This window comes from Lactuca saligna, chromosome 3 (genome assembly GCF_052625555.1).
Source record: "Lactuca saligna cultivar CGN05327 chromosome 3, ASM5262555v1, whole genome shotgun sequence".
Taxonomy (NCBI): domain Eukaryota; kingdom Viridiplantae; phylum Streptophyta; class Magnoliopsida; order Asterales; family Asteraceae; genus Lactuca; species Lactuca saligna.
In genome coordinates, this window is record NC_136419.1 from 195,665,438 (window position 1) to 195,684,719 (window position 19,282).

A 19,282-nucleotide genomic window follows, 5' to 3' on the forward strand; every position below is an offset into this window, starting at 1 on the left:
CAATCTACACACCAATTCATGACAATCTTCATTCATATCTACTTCCAACATATGAACGATTGTGGACAATTTGAATAATTCGATTATTCCTAATAAACTCAATTATTCTGGAAGTCAAAACATGCAAAGTGAAACAATAGTTAAACAATTAACATATGACAGTAACTTTACTTATAAATAAAACTCCTTTATTTAATCATCAAATGTCAATTACATTTATCTATTATACATTTCTAATACTATCTAATCTATACTAATATCATCCTTCAGCCCAATACTCCTAGCATGCTGCAAGTGCTTAACCTTACTCAATCCCTTCGTAAGCGGATCTGCTGGGTTATCTTCTGATGATATCCTCTTAACTATGAGTTGTTCTTCTTCTACACGATGTCTAATGAAGTGATATTTTCTATTGATATGTCTTGATCTACCATGATCCCTCAGTTCCTTGGTCAAGGCAACCGCACCTTCGTTATCACAGAAAATCTCCATGGGCTCCTTTATGGCAGGCACAACTCCAAGATCACCAATGAAGTTCTTTAGCCATATTGCCTCCTTCGATGCTTCGCTCGCTGCGATGTACTCTGATTCGCACGTTGAATCAGCTACGGTTTCTTGCTTGGAACTCTTCCAAGTTACTGCTCCTCCATTTAGGGTAAAGACCCAGCCCGACTGCGAATGGTAGTTGTCCCTATCGGTCTGAAAACTAGCATCACTATACCCTTGCACCTTCAAGTCATCACTCCCTCCAAGGACTAAGAACCATTCTTTCGTCCTCCGAAGGTACTTAAGGATGTTCTTTACCGCAATCCAATGTTCTTTTCCAGGGTTCCCTAGATATCTGCTAACCATGCTCAAAGCGAAGGCTACATTAGGGCAAGTACAAGTCATAGCGTACATGATTGAGCCAACTGCGAAAGCGTACGGTACTCGGCTCATTTCTGCTATTTCAGCTTCAGTACTCGGACTTTGAGTCTTACTCAACTTGGTATTTCCTTGTATCGGTAGTTCTCCTTTCTTTGAGTTTTCCATACTAAAACGTTTTAGTACCTTCTCTAAGTAAGTATTCTGACTAAGTCCAATTAGTCTCTTACTTCTTTCTCTTACTATCCTTATTCCCAAAATGTAAGAAGCCTCTCCGAGGTCCTTCATGGCGAAACACTTCCCTAGCCAGGACTTTACTTCCTGCAGAGTCGGGATGTCGTTTCCTATGAGTAATATGTCATCGACATATAGAACGAGGAAGCTTACTATACTCCCACTGGCTTTGACATATACACAAGATTCGTCTTCGCTTCGTACAAATCCAAACTCTTTGACTTTCTCATCGAAGCAAAGATTCCATCTGCGAGACGCTTGCTTAAGTCCATAAATGGACTTCTCAAGCTTACACACTCTATTTAGATGCTTCGAATTCACAAACCCCTCTGGCTGAGCCATGTAAACATCCTCAGCCAACTTTCCATTAAGGAAGGCGGTCTTGACATCCATTTGCCAAATTTCATAATCATGAAATGCTGCAATTGCTACCATCACTCTAATAGATTTAATCTTCGCAACTGATGAGAAGGTCTCATCATAGTCAACTCCTAGAGTTTGAGTAAAGCCCTTCGCAACCAATCGCGCTTTATACGTGTGTACGTTCCCATCCACGTCGTTCTTCTTCTTGAAGATCCATTTGCACCCAACGGTCTTAAGTCCGGGCACATAATCAACCAAATTCCAAACTTGGTTATCGTACATGGATTGGATCTCGCTATCCATTGCCTCTTTCCATTTCGCAGACTCCGGGCCTACCATGTCTTCCTTATAGCTATTAGGTTCATCAAGATTTACTAGTGTACCATCACTAATATACGTGTCCCCTTCGGTAGTAATATGAAAACCATAAAACTGGGGATGAACTCTAACTCTATCGGAACGTCTAAGAGGTAAGGACTCATCAATCGGTTCAACCGGAGTTTCCTCCTCGGGTTGAATGCCAGCGGTAGAGGTTCCTTCATCTACCGACTCTTGAATCTCTTCAAGTTCGATTTGCCTCCCACTGTCTCCTTGGCTTATGAGTTCTCGCTCTCGGAAAACTCCTCTCCTCGCAACAAAGACAACGTTGTCCTTCGGTCTATAGAAGAGATATCCAAAGGATGTCTGCGGGTAGCCAATGAAAATACATCGCTCACTTCGAGGTTCAAGCTTGTCATGAGTATCTCGTCTTACGAAAGCCTCGCAACCCAAACCTTGATGTGTGCCAACAAGGGAGCTTTCCCCGTCCACATCTCGTGAGGTGTTTTGGCAACCTTCTTAGTAGGGACTCGGTTAAGGATATGGGCGGCAATCTCTAAGGCATACCCCCAAAAGAAGATAGGTAGTGAAGCACGACTCATCATAGAGCGAACCATATCCAATAAGGTTCGATTACGCCTTTCTGCCACACCATTTAACTGCGGTGTCCTAGGAGGCGTCAATTGCGAAACTATTCCACACTCCTTGAGATAATCGTGGAATTCAAGACTTAGGTACTCTCCTCCTCGATCGGATCGAAGCATCTTGATTTTCCTGCCCAATTGAGTCTCCACTTCATTCTTGAACTCTTTGAACTTTTCAAAGGTTTCTGACTTTTGCTTGATTAAATAGATATACCCATATCTACTATAATCATCGGTAAAAGTCACATCGAAGCGGTTCCCATCCTTCGTGGTTGATCTAAAGGGTCCACATACATCGGTATGTATTAGGTCCAATAGCCCCTCACCCCTTTCACAAGAATTCGTGAAGGGTGACTTAGTCATCTTTCCAAGTAAACAAGACTCGCATGTGTCATCTTCCCTAAGGTCGAATGACTCCAACACTCCATCCTTTTGGAGTTGGGCTATGCGTTTCTTGTTGACATGTCCAAGACGGCAATGCCACAAGGATGCTTTATCCATACTAGTGGAAGAATTAATATTCAAAACATCATTTCCTAAGTTATCAACAATCATAACGGTTTCATATATTCCATTACACGGTATAGCTTCAAAGTAAAAGACACTATTTAGATAAGCCATAATAGAACCATTCTCATTATTAAAAGAAAATCTAAATCCTTGTCTATATAAACCATGAAATGAAATGATGTTTCTAGCCATTTCTGGCGAATAGCAACAATTGTTCAAATCTAAACATAAATTATTCCTATGCACTAAAGAATACACTCCAATCTTGGTAACAGGCGACGATCTTCTGTTCCCCATGATTAGATTGATCCTTCCTTGCTCCACATCCCTACTTCTTCTTAGTCCTTGAACATTTGAACAAATATGATAACCACAACCGGTGTCAAAAACCCAAGAAATAGCATGATTAGAATCGTTAGATTTAATTGTGTATATACCTGCGAAAGATGGCTTGATCTTTCCTTCTTTGATTGCTTGCAGGTATTCTGGGCAGCTTCTCTTCCAATGCCCTATCTTGTGGCAGTGGTGGCACTCTGCCTCCTTCGGGTTAGGATAGGGCTTAGTGGGATCAACTTTGGTCCCACTAGAAGAGGCACCATCTTGGGCTTTAACCTTGCGATAGTTCTTTGATGAAGCCTTCCTCTTCTTTCCCTTTCCTTGACCAATTGCCAAGACAGGAGCAGCAGACGGATTGGGAGTAGGTGCAATAGACTTGTCTTTGAAGTTGCTCTCAGCGACCCTCAAAAGACCTTGGAGTTTGCTTAGGGTGACCTCCTCTTTGTTCATGTGGCAGGTCATCCTAAATTGGTTGTACATCGGAGGCAAAGAGTGAAGCACCATATCGATCGCCAAGTCTTCCCTAAAGTCAACATTTAACTTGCGAAGGCGATCGACATACCTTTGCATCTTTTGCAGGTGCACGACAAGAGATTCTCCATGACCCATCTTAGCGGAAATCATGTTAGTGAAAATCTCATAACGCTCTTGTCTCGCGTTTTGGTGGTATCTCTCCAATAAGTCTTGATGCATCTCGTATGGATACATGTCCTCGTAGGACTTTTGGAATTCAGAGTTCATGGTGGCAATCATGATGCAATGTACCTTCGTTGCATCTCGCTCATGAGTCTCAAAAGCGGTGATTTCGGCCGGAGTAGCGATTTCGGGGTTGATTTTCTCTAGCTTTTCATCGAGGACATACTCTTTATCCTCATAGCGAGAAATGGTGCGAATGTATCTAATCCATTCACTAAAGTTCGTTCCATCGAAGGTGACCTTTTGGCAAAGGCTCATCAACCTGAAAGAACTAGCAGCAACGTTGTTTGCGTTCGACATCTATAGAAAGGACAAAGATAGATTAGAATAAGAATCCCTAATTATCACCCAATAAGAAAAATTAGGGTTAGGATCCAACAATAACATTTTCATATTAGAAAAGGGATGCCGTAATCTAACATGAAAATAAATTGAAGGTAAGTGAATGACGATTCACTAATTCTCCATTACGAAACCTAGACTATTAGTCCTAAGTGTATTGAGAATTCCTAGGTTCGGATGAGATTCATTGAAACTATTCAATTGCATGTTTAAATCTCGATATGCCCCTCTTGTTTGTGACTGGGATGCTGAGGATCACAAAGCGGGTGTGAATTACCATGCAAATTCACATGGTGCCTTCATTGTAACGATCATCTATTCGATGTGCCGGTAAACCACACACGCTCCATCGAACTATGATAAATAATGAATCACCCTTTGCCACCTTTGCTTAGAACTAATTAGTGTGCCGGTAAACCACACACGCTCCACTAACTTCTTAGAAAGGGTGCAAAGTGTAATTTCATGGGATTGCATCAATTCACTTTTCTTAAAGTAACTAAGATTGGGAAATTTTTAAAACGTGTAGTTACTTTGTATTTCTTATTATACTTTTAATGAGAGGATGCGGTTGCCCTATCCTACCCGTTCGGCTAACGACCCTCCACCAATCAAGCAAGCGGTGGTTGTGAGTGTACACCCATTAAGCGCCATTTTATAGGCCGCAACCTTATACCCACCTTATAGATCGGCTTCGTGAATGAGGCCTACTAACAGTAAGACTAGCATTTAGTTATACATATATATATTATTCTAGTAATATCATATTAGTATAAGGTTGTGTTTTAAACCTTTTAAAACGTAGGGTTTGAAATTTAAGTTGTCTAAATTAAAACTTTTTAATCACAAATATAAATTTCAAAACTTGAGGGCAAGTTTTAAACATTTAAAACATGGAGGATCAAATAACAAATAATTCCAATTAACGATTAATATCCTAATTATCTATATTTGATTTATCCAAGATTTCTTTTAAGATAATTATCAAAATAATTAATCATTCATCATATAAGGAAATTAAATATTTTATTAGATGATAAATATCTTTAATTAGATCAAGATTATAGTCATATATATCAAAAAATCCGATTAGGGTTGATCTAATATGATTAAGGTAAGTTTCCATAAGATAAACATGAAAAAATCCGGGTTTTGGCTAATCCTGACGCCCGGACTCGCCGAGTACACAAAGGGACTCGCCGAGTCCATGACTCAGAAACCAAAAAATCGAATTTTGCAGGTTTGTTTCAATTAATCAAGCAACAATTTAAAGAAAACCAAGCTAGGCTCTGATACCACTGATGGGTTTTAGCCATAAGAACTTTCCTATGTGCGCATGCAAAACCCTAATGCTCGGATCTAGGCTTTCTAATTAAACATGCTTTGAATCCAAGAATTCTAATGGCTAATTAGATTAAATAACAACATTGAAATAGATCTAGAACCATACCTTTGAATTCCTTGTTGATCTTGTTGTCTTGGAGCTTCTAAAGTCACAAATGTCACTCCTCTAATGGCTTACAAACACCAATAGCAAGAAAGATGATTTAGGAGAGAGGAAAGGGGAGGAATTCGGCCAGAGTGTCTCTACTTTAGATGGTGTGTCGAATTCCCTCACCCCTAGGGTCTATTTATACTTGTAGACTCCTTAAGGATTACAGCTTTAACCCTAATTGGATAACTTAGACTTTAAGTTAATCCATATCCTTTCCTTGATAACCCTATGGACGATTTTGGGTTATCCAAGCCCTAGAAATCGTCCATCCTATCTTGGATAAGGAGTTATAGTCTAAACTGTAACTATCAAATAATTGACAGTTTATACCCTCTTATTTAATTAATCTCTTTAAGTCACCAAATTAATTCCAATTAATCTATGAATTATATTAATCAAATAACCATATATTATTCCTTATAATATTTACTCTCTCTTAACAAATCATCCATCAAGTTGCTATGGTGAAGGCAACCCAAAAGGACCATGCACAATCGGATCAAATACTTGCCTAATATAGTTGCAGCCTTAGACACTATTCCAACAATATCTGGGTGCGGGCCTCCCATTCAGTCATGTCGACCGGATATTGCCTAGCATATCTGGGTGCTGGCCTCCCTTTCGGTCCTGTCGACCGATAACCGGTGACTATTTCACCCCTACTACTACCACATAATATCATACGTATATCATAATCTGGCTAACATATTTGGGTACTAAACTACCCCTTCGGTCCAATCGACCGATAGCCAGGGACTATTTCACCCCTACTACTATCACACAATATGGTAATATGCTAGCACATAAAACATAACTGGTAGCAGCAAGCCTAGATGAATATCACAAAGACAATCATCTTACATATAACTCCTATTAGTGGGTCGGCATTGTGGCTGTAGACCCACCGCTACAGGAAGGTAACTCATCTCGTAAGGCTGACTGCTGGAAAATTGCTCGACAATTATCTGACTACTGCTCTGTTAACCCTCCAGCTATAATCCCACAAAACACTCAGTTAGAACTTGATATCTACTCTTAGGATAAAATGACTATTTTACCCCTAACCAAGTCCAAGTCAAAGTCAACTTCCAGTTGACCCGACTCATCGAGTTGGGCCGCAAACTCATCAAGTCCCTAACTCATTACCCGTCCTTATCCACGACTCTACTTGTCGAGTTTAATAATGACTCGACGAGTTGTATGAACAACTCGCCGAGTTTACCTTAATCTGATAAATAAGTCCTATCCTTGATTCGCCGAGTTGTATGGACAACTCGTCGAGTTCATCTTCAACTATAAGGAGATTGCCTTGGACTCGCCGCGTCTGTTCTTGCACTCGTCGAGTCCCATGAACTCTAGGTTTAAGGCTAAGTCCAATACGTTGGGTCACTCCCTTGGACCCTCTAAAAACCCTTCTAGCGCTCAACTGGGTTCCTTCAAACCCTATCAGCAAAGGGGAGTTTTGCCTCGGACTCGTCGAGTCCCAAGAACGACTCATCGAGTCGAGCATGTCCAAGTCTCATTTCTTGATTTCCAGCGTATAACTCTTGACCAAAAGATAGATCTAAGCTCCTTTAATTGTTATAGCACGTAAAGTTACAAACTTTACGTGCATGCATGGGACTTTGAGCTCAAAAGGACATAAAATAAGCTCTTATGATGCATGTGACCTTACTTGGGTGCAAAAGCAGCCCCCAACTGCCTTGTGACTCCCTGAATGACCGGATTCTGAAGCCTTAACCCCCAACCATGTTTGCAATCATGGTTGGTCACCAAAAATGGCTTATAAAAGCCCTAAATCTCCCTAAAAGGGATTTATCAAATGAAAGAGCAAGGTAACAATTTTATACCTCCAATGAACTGTGGAAGATGAACAAACTTAGGTTCCCCTGGTCTCTACTTGTTTCCTCAAGTCTTTTACCTTCCTCCTTATGGTCACAACTAGCAAGATCCACCAAAATTGCCTTAGTTCTTCTAAAAAAGGGCTAGGGTTTGCTATGGGGAGTTTTGGAAGCATTGGGGACGAAAGGGAGGCTAAATAAGTGGTTTAAATAGGGTGCAAACCCTCATCTAGGGTTTTGTCCGGACAGCGCCTACTCGCCGAGTCCGGACGTGGACTCATCGAGTAGGTCATTATAGTTGTTATGCAATCACTGATACGAGTTTAGAATAGAAAATCATATTGTTCACTAATTTTTCCATAGAAAATATTCCATACAAATTCAAAAATTTTATTGATAAGGTACGTCCTAAATTTTATCTAAGATAGGTCACAAAAATTTTTCTATAAAATTTTAGATTAAATAGAAAATTTCGTGGCCCGTTGGACCCATCTTCCTTATACATAGCCTCGTCCTTTTATGATACTATTTAATATTATGAAAGTCTAAGTAACGGCTATTGCTTAGTTGTGTGAATTGTTGATCACTTGTTTGGAGTGACTCCTTGAATTTAATTAGGGCGGTTCCTTATTTATTTTAGGTCATTTGCAAACAGCGAAAAAAGATCTCTTAAAAATTAGTTTTTATAAAAAATCCTGAATATTATAAATAATGTTATTGGAGTATATTAAAATGGAAAACAACAATAAAACAAAAAGCAAAGGAGGCATAATAGGAATCGGACTATGTTAGACTACTAGAAGACTAACACTCACCAATTCGACTAGATGTATAGCTATACAAAAAAAGTGCTCCTATTAGTTTTACTTTATACGAGTCTATATATCGCCACAAAAATAATTAGAAAACAAACAAAGAAGGTTAAGAAGAATCGACATCGGGTTTATGGATTCTCAGTGGCGCATCTTTACCAACTACACTAAAACAATTTGTTTAAATATGCCAATAATGTTATATATAATTTAACGTTGTCCTATGCGATCGAACACTTTCACCTCCCCTACGGCAGACCTTGCATTTAATTATATATTATATATGATGTTCAAACCGAGTTGACCCAACAATTGAACCAGTTGATTTAGAACTTGGTAATCACATCGGATCAACTAAAAAAGCAGGTTTAAAACATTGACCAAGACAAATATATTATTTTCAACTTTTCAACAACAAATACTTGGCTATTAACATCAAACTTAACCGTGTTCATCATTTGTAGCCTTGAGCCTTGGTAAGAGGCAAGGAACTTTGGGTAAAAATGTAGCTCAAACATAACAAAAGTAGATTCAACAACAATTGTTATACCTTGCTAAAGTAGAAACATAGGGTACGACAGTACAAAGGATCTTATTGCAAAAGTTAAAAGACAACATCAACCATAGTATTAAAACATATTACAATTTACAATAAGTTGTGAACAACTTTTAAAGAAATAATAACGCGTTCGAAAAAAATAAAATAAATAACACATGCGTAATGCTTCTACAAGTGATGTATCTCTAGGTGCCACTTGCTAGACGATTCTTGAAAAAGCATGTAAAAATGAGAGGTGAACTATTGAAATAGTTGACGAGTTCACAAGTTTACAAAATAAAAGATTTTTAAGTCAGAAATTCGATTATTGATAAAAGTTTCCATAAATGAATATTTAAGTTTGTATGTGCATAATGTTCAAACAATGAGTTCACAACCAAGCTACCGATGTGTGATATCCCCCTTTTCACGTCCAATTAAAAAAAATTATTTATGCTTATTATCCAGAATATAAAACTTGTTGCAGAATTTATTCCCAAAACATGATAATATCATTATCAAAGCATTTCCGAAGAAATGTATTTAATTTATATTTAAAACAGTGGATGTCATCGTCAATACAAATACATAAGCATAAACAGGTTTGATCAGACGTTACAACAATTTATTATACCATGATCAGACGTTACAACAATTTATTATACCATGACCTACAAATTCGTTAATCACTCAACATCCTTGGGCCTTCATACCGATATATGTGAGAGCCTGGTGAACCAATAGAGTTTTCAACCCATAATAATTTAGTTCTTTAATTATATATTTCACATCAAATAATTTACCCAATTACCTATTCCCGTTATTCTCACATAATGATCCTGAAATACTTACCTCAAGGGACCCATCCTAAGGATCATCAACAACAACGGGTAGACAAGATTGCTTGGAGAATTCCTTTAGCAATATATGTCAACAAGGAAACCAGGGGGTAGGTAGAGTATGTGACATCTCCATTTTCACGGCCAGAAAAGACCGATTTTGTTTATGCTTTATAAAAATCAGAGTTCTTTTAATAAAAATGTTGCGGAATTCGTTCCCAGAAAAACACGATAAATACGTTATTAAAACATTTTCGAAGAAACGTATTTTATTCATTTTAAAACGTTTGGGATGTCATCGTCAATACAGGAACATACGCATAAACAGAACTTACATTTATTTACGCTAGTGATCTACATCTCTTTAATCTCTCAGTGTAATGTGACTTCATATCAACACTGTGATATAAATAAACTGAGTGGGTCAGGTTGGGAAACCTGGTGAGTACATAGGGTTTTCAACCCACAATAATATAATTATTATGTTTAAACAATCAAACAATCAACCCAATTACCCATCCCCGTTATCTTCTTTACTCTTAAGGATTTATCCTAAGAGTCATCTATTCTGCATTCGTTTATTTCGAAGTCCCTTACTTCCAGGGTTATAGGACTGGCACTAAATCCATAGCTGCTAATGTTCGTTCATAAAGCACTAATTCCATAGCTGCTATAGTCTATTCATCAGGTACTAAATCCATAGCTACCAGTGTTTATCTAATAGGTACTAAGTCCATAGCTACCAATTCCTTAACAGGTACTAAATCCATAGCTACCGGTGTTTGTTCAATAGGCACTAAGTCCATAGCTGCCGATGTTTATTAGTTAGGCACTAAGTCTATAGCTGCTAATGTCTACTCACATCATCTTTTATCTCTCATCATTCATCTACCTGTATCATACCCAACATATTCGTGTATATAAAATACGTATACAGTTTAAATCATCTAAAACATGTATAAAAACGTTCATCCAACATAGATAGCAAGTATACAGATAATATGCACACATAGCACGTAGTTTATATAAAATACTTCATATCTATGTGTAAGATGAAAGTAACTATGCACTCACTTGAAAAGGTGTTGATTCTGAACTCAGACAGCGCTTCACTTCTTGAAAAAAAATAATTTCCTTCGACAAAACCTAGTATTATTACCATTAGAGTTTAGTCTATTATTCACCGAGGCTAATTAATAGTCTAGCTATTATTACTATTATATAACCGTTAAATAATACTTATATAACCCATAATAACAACCCAATTACTTATTATATGTTCTTAATAACGTTAATATAATTAAATAAAAACTATATTAAAAATAGCGTAGGCGTAGCTCACTTATAGCGGGTTTTATAGAAAACCAGGCTTTGCTTGGAGCAGCATTCCCATGCGGAAAAGCTCTTCTTCTCGGAGCCGTCAAGCACTCAGGGGCTTCCGCCTTGTGCTAGGGAGGTTCCCTAGGCTTTTCGGGGGGTTTCGGGGCTAGAGAGAGGTTCTAGAGAGAGAGTAAAGAGAAGAAAGAATGAGAAAGGTGTGAAGAAAATGAGGGTGGGAGAGGTTCTATTTATAGGGTGAAAATGGCTGAACTTGGTGCCACATGTCACCATCTAGTGGCAAGACTTGGGGAGAAAGCAATGGCCAAGATTGTGCCACATCACCCATTTTCGCACAACACACTTACGACTTCTAAAATCCGTAACTTTCACATACGACCTTCGTTTTTGACGTTCTTTATATCCACGCGTAGGTAAAAATAATATCTACAACTTTCATTTTGACTCCGTCGGCTAATTCTCGACCGATCTTAAATTTAACAGTACGAGGCGTTTAGACTGTTAGATGACCGCGAAGAATTCGTAACTCCTTCGTACGGACTCTGTTTTCGTCTGTCTTTTTACTGTTAAGTTCCTATGAATGAGATCTTCAACTCTCATTTAAGTCACGTAAGTCAAAAACCGCTCGAACTAAAATTCGAGTTTCGGGCCGTGCACTGCTAAGCCGAATCTTAGAAAAATCATAACTTCTTCATACGTATTCAGATTTGGGCGTTCTTTTTATGGATTTTCTCGGTTTAACTTATTATACGACTTTCTTTTAGATCACTAAGGCTAAAAAGTCCTCCATCGTAAAATCACTATTTATGCTTCTCGGTGCCGTGCCGGTTCCATCGCGAAACTTCGACGGGTCATAACTTATTCGTTATAACTCCGATTTTGACGCTCTTTATATGTACGGAAACCTTGTGACATATTCTTCAACTTGGTTAAGATTATTTATTCTAAATAATATTTTGTCAAAAATTCATTTTCGACCCCTATTACCTCTAAATTGACTAGCCCGGATCTACGGGCGTTACAATTATCTCCCCTTTAGGATGATTATGTCTCGGAATCATCAACGAAATAGGGCTCGTATAATGACTCCATATGTGATGTCTTCATCCTAGGTAATAATTGTAACTTCTATATTCCTTCAAGTCTATCTCTTAGACTCATTGACTGTATGCGGTACTCGATCGTACACCTGCTCTCTTCCTCACGCTAGACTCCAAATTATGACCTTCAAGTCACAATCTCGATCCTTACTGGATACGAACTTGAGATAAGTTCTTTTATTACTACTATGGATCTATGTGTCATATTCTAATGACTTATCATCATATGTTGCAACGCTTTAGACTTAGGTCTCTTAGAGTTAAACTCCAAAAAAGAGTATACCTTCCTTCATGTTCTAATGTGATACAATCACATTTTAATATGTAGAATTTCTAGCTACCAACTGTTGGATAAGGTGTCTAAGTCCATAACTTATTTGGTATATACTTGACCCGACCGGCATGGTCCATTAGGGTTGCATTTCATCCAAACTATTTATGGATAATTTTATGAGAGTTATACACATATTATTATTAATATATTATAAGTTATAATATATTAATATGAAGTCATGTTATTGAATTAGTCTTAATCTTAAATTAATTATGAATTAATTTAGAGATTAAAAGGAAGACTAATTAGATTGTGGGCTATTGATTTTATATGGTGTGGGCTAACACCCATTTGTTAATGGGCTAGGCTTGTATGGAAGTCCATGGATGATCCATGGAGATTTTAACCCATGGATCCTTGGAAAAGGAAAGGTCATGGGTTATTAGGGTTTCACCCTAATCATGTACACTATATAAGCATGCTTATGTTGCATGAAATAGCCACTAGTGTGTGTGTGTTTGTGTGTGGCCGAAAATTGTAGTGTGTGTACACTCTCTCAAAGTTTTCCAAGAGTTTGTGGTGATTTGTGATTCCATTTTAGGCATTCACACTATTGGTGCTTGGCCCTCAAACTCCTTAAGAATCAAACTCATCAAAAAGGTATGTAATCTCATCTAACTCTTTTATGTTTAAAAGTACCCCATGCCATGTTAGATAGGTTATGAACATTGGAAAATTATTATTTTGCATGTATTTAGACAAACATAGATCCAAGGTTTATTAGGGTTGCATGCACACTTAGGAGGTGTTAGATTGCTCAAAACCCAACAGTGGTATCAGAGCCAGGTTTGCTTGTTTGATACTTGATGCAAAATAGTGAAAAAAGTCGAAATCTTTGCTGTCTGCATGATGGAATCACCGACTCCATGGGGGGACTCGACAAGTCCAAGGCAAAGTTCAACCTACTCGGCGAGTAGATTCGTGCACTCGGCGAGTAGAAGATTCAGAATGCAGATTTTCGACTTTTGCTGCTGGAAATGGACTAGAAAATTTACCCCAAACTGTTTTGATGTTTTAAAACTTATTTTAGTGGGTGTAATGGTTGTTCTAATCCATTTACAATAGCATATATCAAAATTTCATGCTTTGTATGTGTTCATATAATTTTTGAAACTTTGATAATCATGTTCATGTTCTTATGAATTTAGAAGTTGATAGGAATTATTTGTTGAATTATTTAGGATTAATTCTTGATCATTTATGTGTTTTAATGGAGTCCATAATTTGTCCTCAAGTTATGGATATCCAAAGGTCACTTTTCTTTAACACACATTAAAAACACATAAGTTACATAAAATGAAGAGTCTTCATTTTATGAACCTTTAATTCATAAGTTATGAAATGAAAAGTTTTGAAGAGTTACAAAACTTGTCCTCAAGTTTTGGAATTTGGAAAAGTTTCACACACTTTAATAAACTTTAATTCCAACACTTAGAATTTTAAAAGTTAAAATTCAACACTTATACTATTTATGACATTAATGGTTAATTATATATATATATATATATATATATATATATATATATATATATATATATATATATATATATATATGTATAAGAACAAGTCGTTTTACCGTTCACTACTAGAAAAAGGCCTTTTATGAAGCTCATTGCGCGTCGTAAAACGCTCAGACGACGTGCAAATGCGTGTCAAGGAAGGCCCTGTCATAAAGAGAGACGACACGCATTTACGACGCACATTTAGGACGCGCATTTACGACGCGCGGTTACGACACGCAATGCGTATCAAGGAAGGCCTTGTCATAAAGGAAGACGATACGCATTCGGGTGTCGTAACCTTACGACGCGCGTGTTAATGACACGCAATGCGTATCAAGAAAGCCTCTGTCAAGAAAGGCCATGTCATAAATGAAGATGACACGCATGTTTGCGTATCATAATTTTAAATGTTAAAAAAAATTATTTTTTATAGATTTACTAATTTTCAAATTAAATTTGCATTTAATGTCTCACAATATAAAATAAAATATCATATACAAAAAATATAATCCATTTCATAAAATTTAATGTCTTACAATTCTATTTCTTACAATATAAAAATTTATATGTAAAAACATATAAATTTACATGTAAAAACATCTCTACAGTCTACATGTTTCATGCTTGATTTCCATCTTTTATCGTTTTTAAAAACAAAAGTTCTAACAAGAAACCTTCTTTTAGTAATGCAAGTGATGCTCTTGATAAGCTGATATTCTTAAGTGTAACGGATCCCTCATTAGTTGGAGATGCTGGTGAGCTTGAAATCCAAATTAAACCTGATCCAGAAAAAGGGACAATCACAATATCATAAGATTACTTACTTTTCTTCATTCTTGAATCTTTCCTCATAAAATACAACTCTACAAGAGATTTATAAACCTTTTTTTACCCTTATTGTAGAGACACTGGTATTGGAATGACCAAAGAAGAACTAATAGACTGCCTTGGAACCATTTCTCAAAGTGGTACTTTACCTTCTTTCATATAAATCATTAGCAAATATGTACTACATTACATTAATTATTTAATTTTATAAAATGTTGAATCTTTCTGTTTAGGAGAACAAGGATCTTGGAAATGACAACAGTTTAATTGATCAGTTGTTTTTTACACTCTCTGGTACTGCAGTAGAAAAGATGTATTTTTTTATACCAAGTGGCTCTCAGTCTCACTTTACAAATTTTCATGTTTTAGGAAAACAAAATACCTGATTAGGACCCTTAAATATTGAGTCATCAACTGCAATTGAAGGTTTCTTGATGAAAGCCCTAATTTTCTTAAAGAGGAAGAGGCGACTAATCCGTAAATGGAAGCCTTTGGATTAGCTAGTCATCCAGTTTCTCTAAAAAATAGAACACCAGAATCAAACAACTATCAGTAAGCAATCAAGTTCCAAAACATTAAGTCACAAAGATATTATAATGGAATGAGACATGTTGAAAAGTTCATTATTTCATGTAGTTATTATTATTTATTTTTTCTTTTAACCAAACCCATAATTCCATTTTCAATAAAATGGTAAGTCAAAGATACATCCCTGTTTAACCTAAAATCCATCAAAACATTGAACTAACATACTAAATCAAGGATAATGCAAAGCAGATTCTTTTGGGTAACCCACCAGCAACAGGGGTAATTTGTCCATCTACATGCAGTAGATTGTACTAGGGACTTAAAGCACTTATAAAACTATCTTATGGAGGGTATTTTGGTAAACCCACCAGCAATAGGGGCAAGTCTGTCCAAAAAAATATCTGAACGGCCTAATCATATTTAAATAGCATCAAATCAGCACCAATCTCTCTATATCTTCTTCATTTTGTCCAGAAAAACAACTAAAAGACCTTGAAAGCACAAATACAACAAAAAATATTAAAAATATGTATTTGAAGGATTATTTAATGAAGAGAAAAAAACAAAGTAACTTTATTTACAATTTTACCCCTGTAACTGCAGTTTCTGTCCATGCCCAAGCTAATGGAAGAAAATACCATGGGGATTTAGCAATCATGAAAAGCCCCAATGCATATGAAGTGGCAAATATCAAAACAGATTTCCATGCTTTCATGTTATCAATTTCAAATACCTTTTGAGAAAAAAATAAAAAGTTTTAAATATGAATATGTTCAAATAAAAAAGGATAAAAATTAATAAGTAAGAGTGTAATACGGTCTTGGGAAGAGTATCGATGATGTCTTCAAAGTGATATTATCTGGAAGTGGTTCTCCAATTTTTCTAAAACCGTAATTTCGCATAATTCTTGTCTTCTTTCTGCACTGTTTGTTGGTAATGGTGGTGTGATAGGACTGGCTACTGTTTTGACTATTTTACCCTTTCATAAAGGAATCATTGCAAGTTATATATCAGGGTTTAAGAAATACCTTAGAAAGACCATCAGTAAGGGCCTGTTTTGACATAATCACAAAACTATAAGGACTTAACTATTACATAATTTAAAAAAAAAAAAAAAAAAGAGGGGGAGGGGGTTTACGTATCAAGGCAAAGATCTGCCAAAGAACTGCGTCTTTAATAAAAAAAAGGAAGAAATCAACCAAACGCAACCAAAGATTCAAATTACAAGAAAAAACCATACCTTCTTGGAAAACCATTCATGTTTCCAAAAGAGTTGTTTGGAAATGAAAAACCAGCAACAGGGGCCACAACGTTTAATCCCATAATCTCTATATTCATTGGCTTCCCATCAAGTTCGACATTGTTATACCTTTTGACAGCCGCTAATGCATCTTGCCTTCTTTAATACAATATCATAGCCATCCCCTGAAAGAAAATTTAGTTACAATAGAATCACAAACATGAAACTTTACAAAAGGTACTAAAACCTTGAATTCATGCCCTTGCACACGAGTAAAAGAATATGGAAATAGATTTACATCTTCAAAGAATCTTTAAGATGTATTGTAATTTATACTAACTTTGCCTTCTACCAAGTACCAAACTTAGAAGTATAAGGATTTCAATTTCACGTTTATTAGATCGTCAGTAAAGAAGAAACAACCAAATCAGTTCGATTTTTTGAAATATTCTAAGTCTGATTTTTTATGGTTAATCCAAACATTGGAGTACAGTATCCAGATCTAGCCAAAGTTAGCTATAAGAGGTAAAAAGAAAGTATCAATCACCTTAATATCGTCAGTTCTCTACCAGTTTAGCAGAGTTTTGAGTTATGTGATTAGAACAAAAATCATCCAATTGATCTCAAATATCATCATCTATCTATACGTTTAATATGTATATATTTATATAAGGACCCATAAAAAGTAGGGTTAGAGAATAGAGATGGGACCTAATTTTCACCAATGGCGCAAGGAATGCAAGGCGGATCTTTTGCTTGGTCTTGAGGAGTGATTTTTTGCAAACATTGATCATGAAAAGTATGGCCACAAGGAAGAATAGCAACTGCTGGTGGTGCTGTAGGCTGGTATACTGCACCTTCTGATGTTAATGAAAGATCCCTCTTGCATAGCAAGCATTTATATTTTGTCAATTCAGGAGGACTTGTCTCAGGATCTGGCATATAATCAAACACATTACATTAGTTAGTAGTTACGATGTCATATATATATATATACTAGTGAAGTTAAAAGGGCCGTGCTAAACACGGCCCACAAAAGATGATTTTGGTAAGATAATAAAATGAACTTCATTGTTATTTTGGATAAAAAACGAAACTATGTTGGTATTGTTGGTAAAAAGAAAAGTACATTAGTAAATCTAAATCTCATAAATAGAGTATGTTTTTTTATTGTGGAGTTATCTTTTATTGTAAACTAATCAACTTGCAATAGTTGTTGCTTTGTCATTTTGAATATAATTATTAAGTAAATTTTAATTGCTTCCTTGACTAACAATAGGGCTTTGACCTTCATCGACCATTATTCCATTCTTAATCAGGACCTTAATTATCAGACCAGCCATAGGGGCCGACCACAGTCCGTTGAGGCTGGGATGTTGATTTATGATTCACGGTGGTGATAAGTTTCAAGGTTGTCCAATAGATCAAGCCCCACATTCCGCTTAAAGTGATGATGGTCTGAACCATGCAATATGTGCATGTGCCCACTCTGATCCTGAAATGTGTATCAAGGGAAAAACATTAGTTTAAAAAGAACCAAAGAAGCTTTCTAGGGATATTATTGACGATGAGGCTACATAAGGTAGGCATTCATGTATATGTAATTTCTTTATTTGTATAATTAGTAGCCATACATTTGACTTTGACAACAATAACAGTCTATATGTAAAAGGCTTAAAGTGTTGTTTACTTACTTTTAATCGACTTGATAGGGACCTAAGGATTATGTGTTGATGTATTGGAAAACAAACCGCTTTGATTACCAGAAGGATAGATTGAACTTTTGTGTTTATTGAAGCATGAGCCCCCATCAAATAGAAGTCGTCCATAATTATAAGTTTCATGCACTAAATAATCAACTCAACTCATCAAAAAAAAAAAAAATCTGTTCTACCATCTCCTTAAAGATTTATAGCATCAATACTAAGTCGATTATCAGCCACCATATCCCATGAAAATTGCCAGCGCCTCCTTTTCAGGCAGATTCCTAAGCCATCAACTTGTCATCATCGTAGAGATTATCAAATTGAAAGTAATGTATAATAATATTGTTTCAACGATGCTACTGAAGAGCCACAAGATTCCATATTCCTCTGTTTTTGAAAAAAGAAGTATGTTAAAGCAATTAACCTCGAGTATAACATGAAAAAAGAAAAAGATTATGGCTCACCCGAAGATCATCAAACTCCCACTCAAAATTACAACCAACCTGCACAAATTCAAGAAAATTAAATATAAGAAATTAATGCTAATTATGTTGAAATAATATACACGATTAATAAAGTAGTACGGTTGTATCATTAATTGTGAAATTAAGGGCTAAATGCAATAAATTGCAATAGAACTTTCATTTATTTGTTTATTATCGCATCATACTTTGAATATTTTCTGTTACATCATGGATTTTAAAAAAAAAATTATCAAGGAATTGTACATTGAAATATCCACCTAATTAAGTGAAAACCAATGGAGAATTTCAACATCTTCTTGCATCTCTTAAATCTACTTCATCTGCTTCCTCTCTCATTCGCGTCATACAATGGACCAATTTCCCTTTGTGGCTCAACCTAAAGCTTGGTT

General features: G+C 36.3%; 1 long non-coding RNA gene across 1 annotated transcript; it reads right to left on the reverse strand.

Moving 5' to 3' along the window:
* Window positions 1-14,719: 14,719 nt before the first annotated feature.
* LOC145034100 (uncharacterized) lies at window positions 14,720-16,186 on the reverse strand. Its single transcript, XR_013677884.1, has 4 exons — window positions 16,052-16,186; window positions 15,831-15,953; window positions 15,317-15,451; window positions 14,720-14,885 (listed from the first exon to the last, which is right to left on the reverse strand). It is a non-coding gene; the product is annotated as an uncharacterized LOC145034100 (long non-coding RNA).
* Between the last annotated feature and the right edge of the window lie 3,096 nt (window positions 16,187-19,282).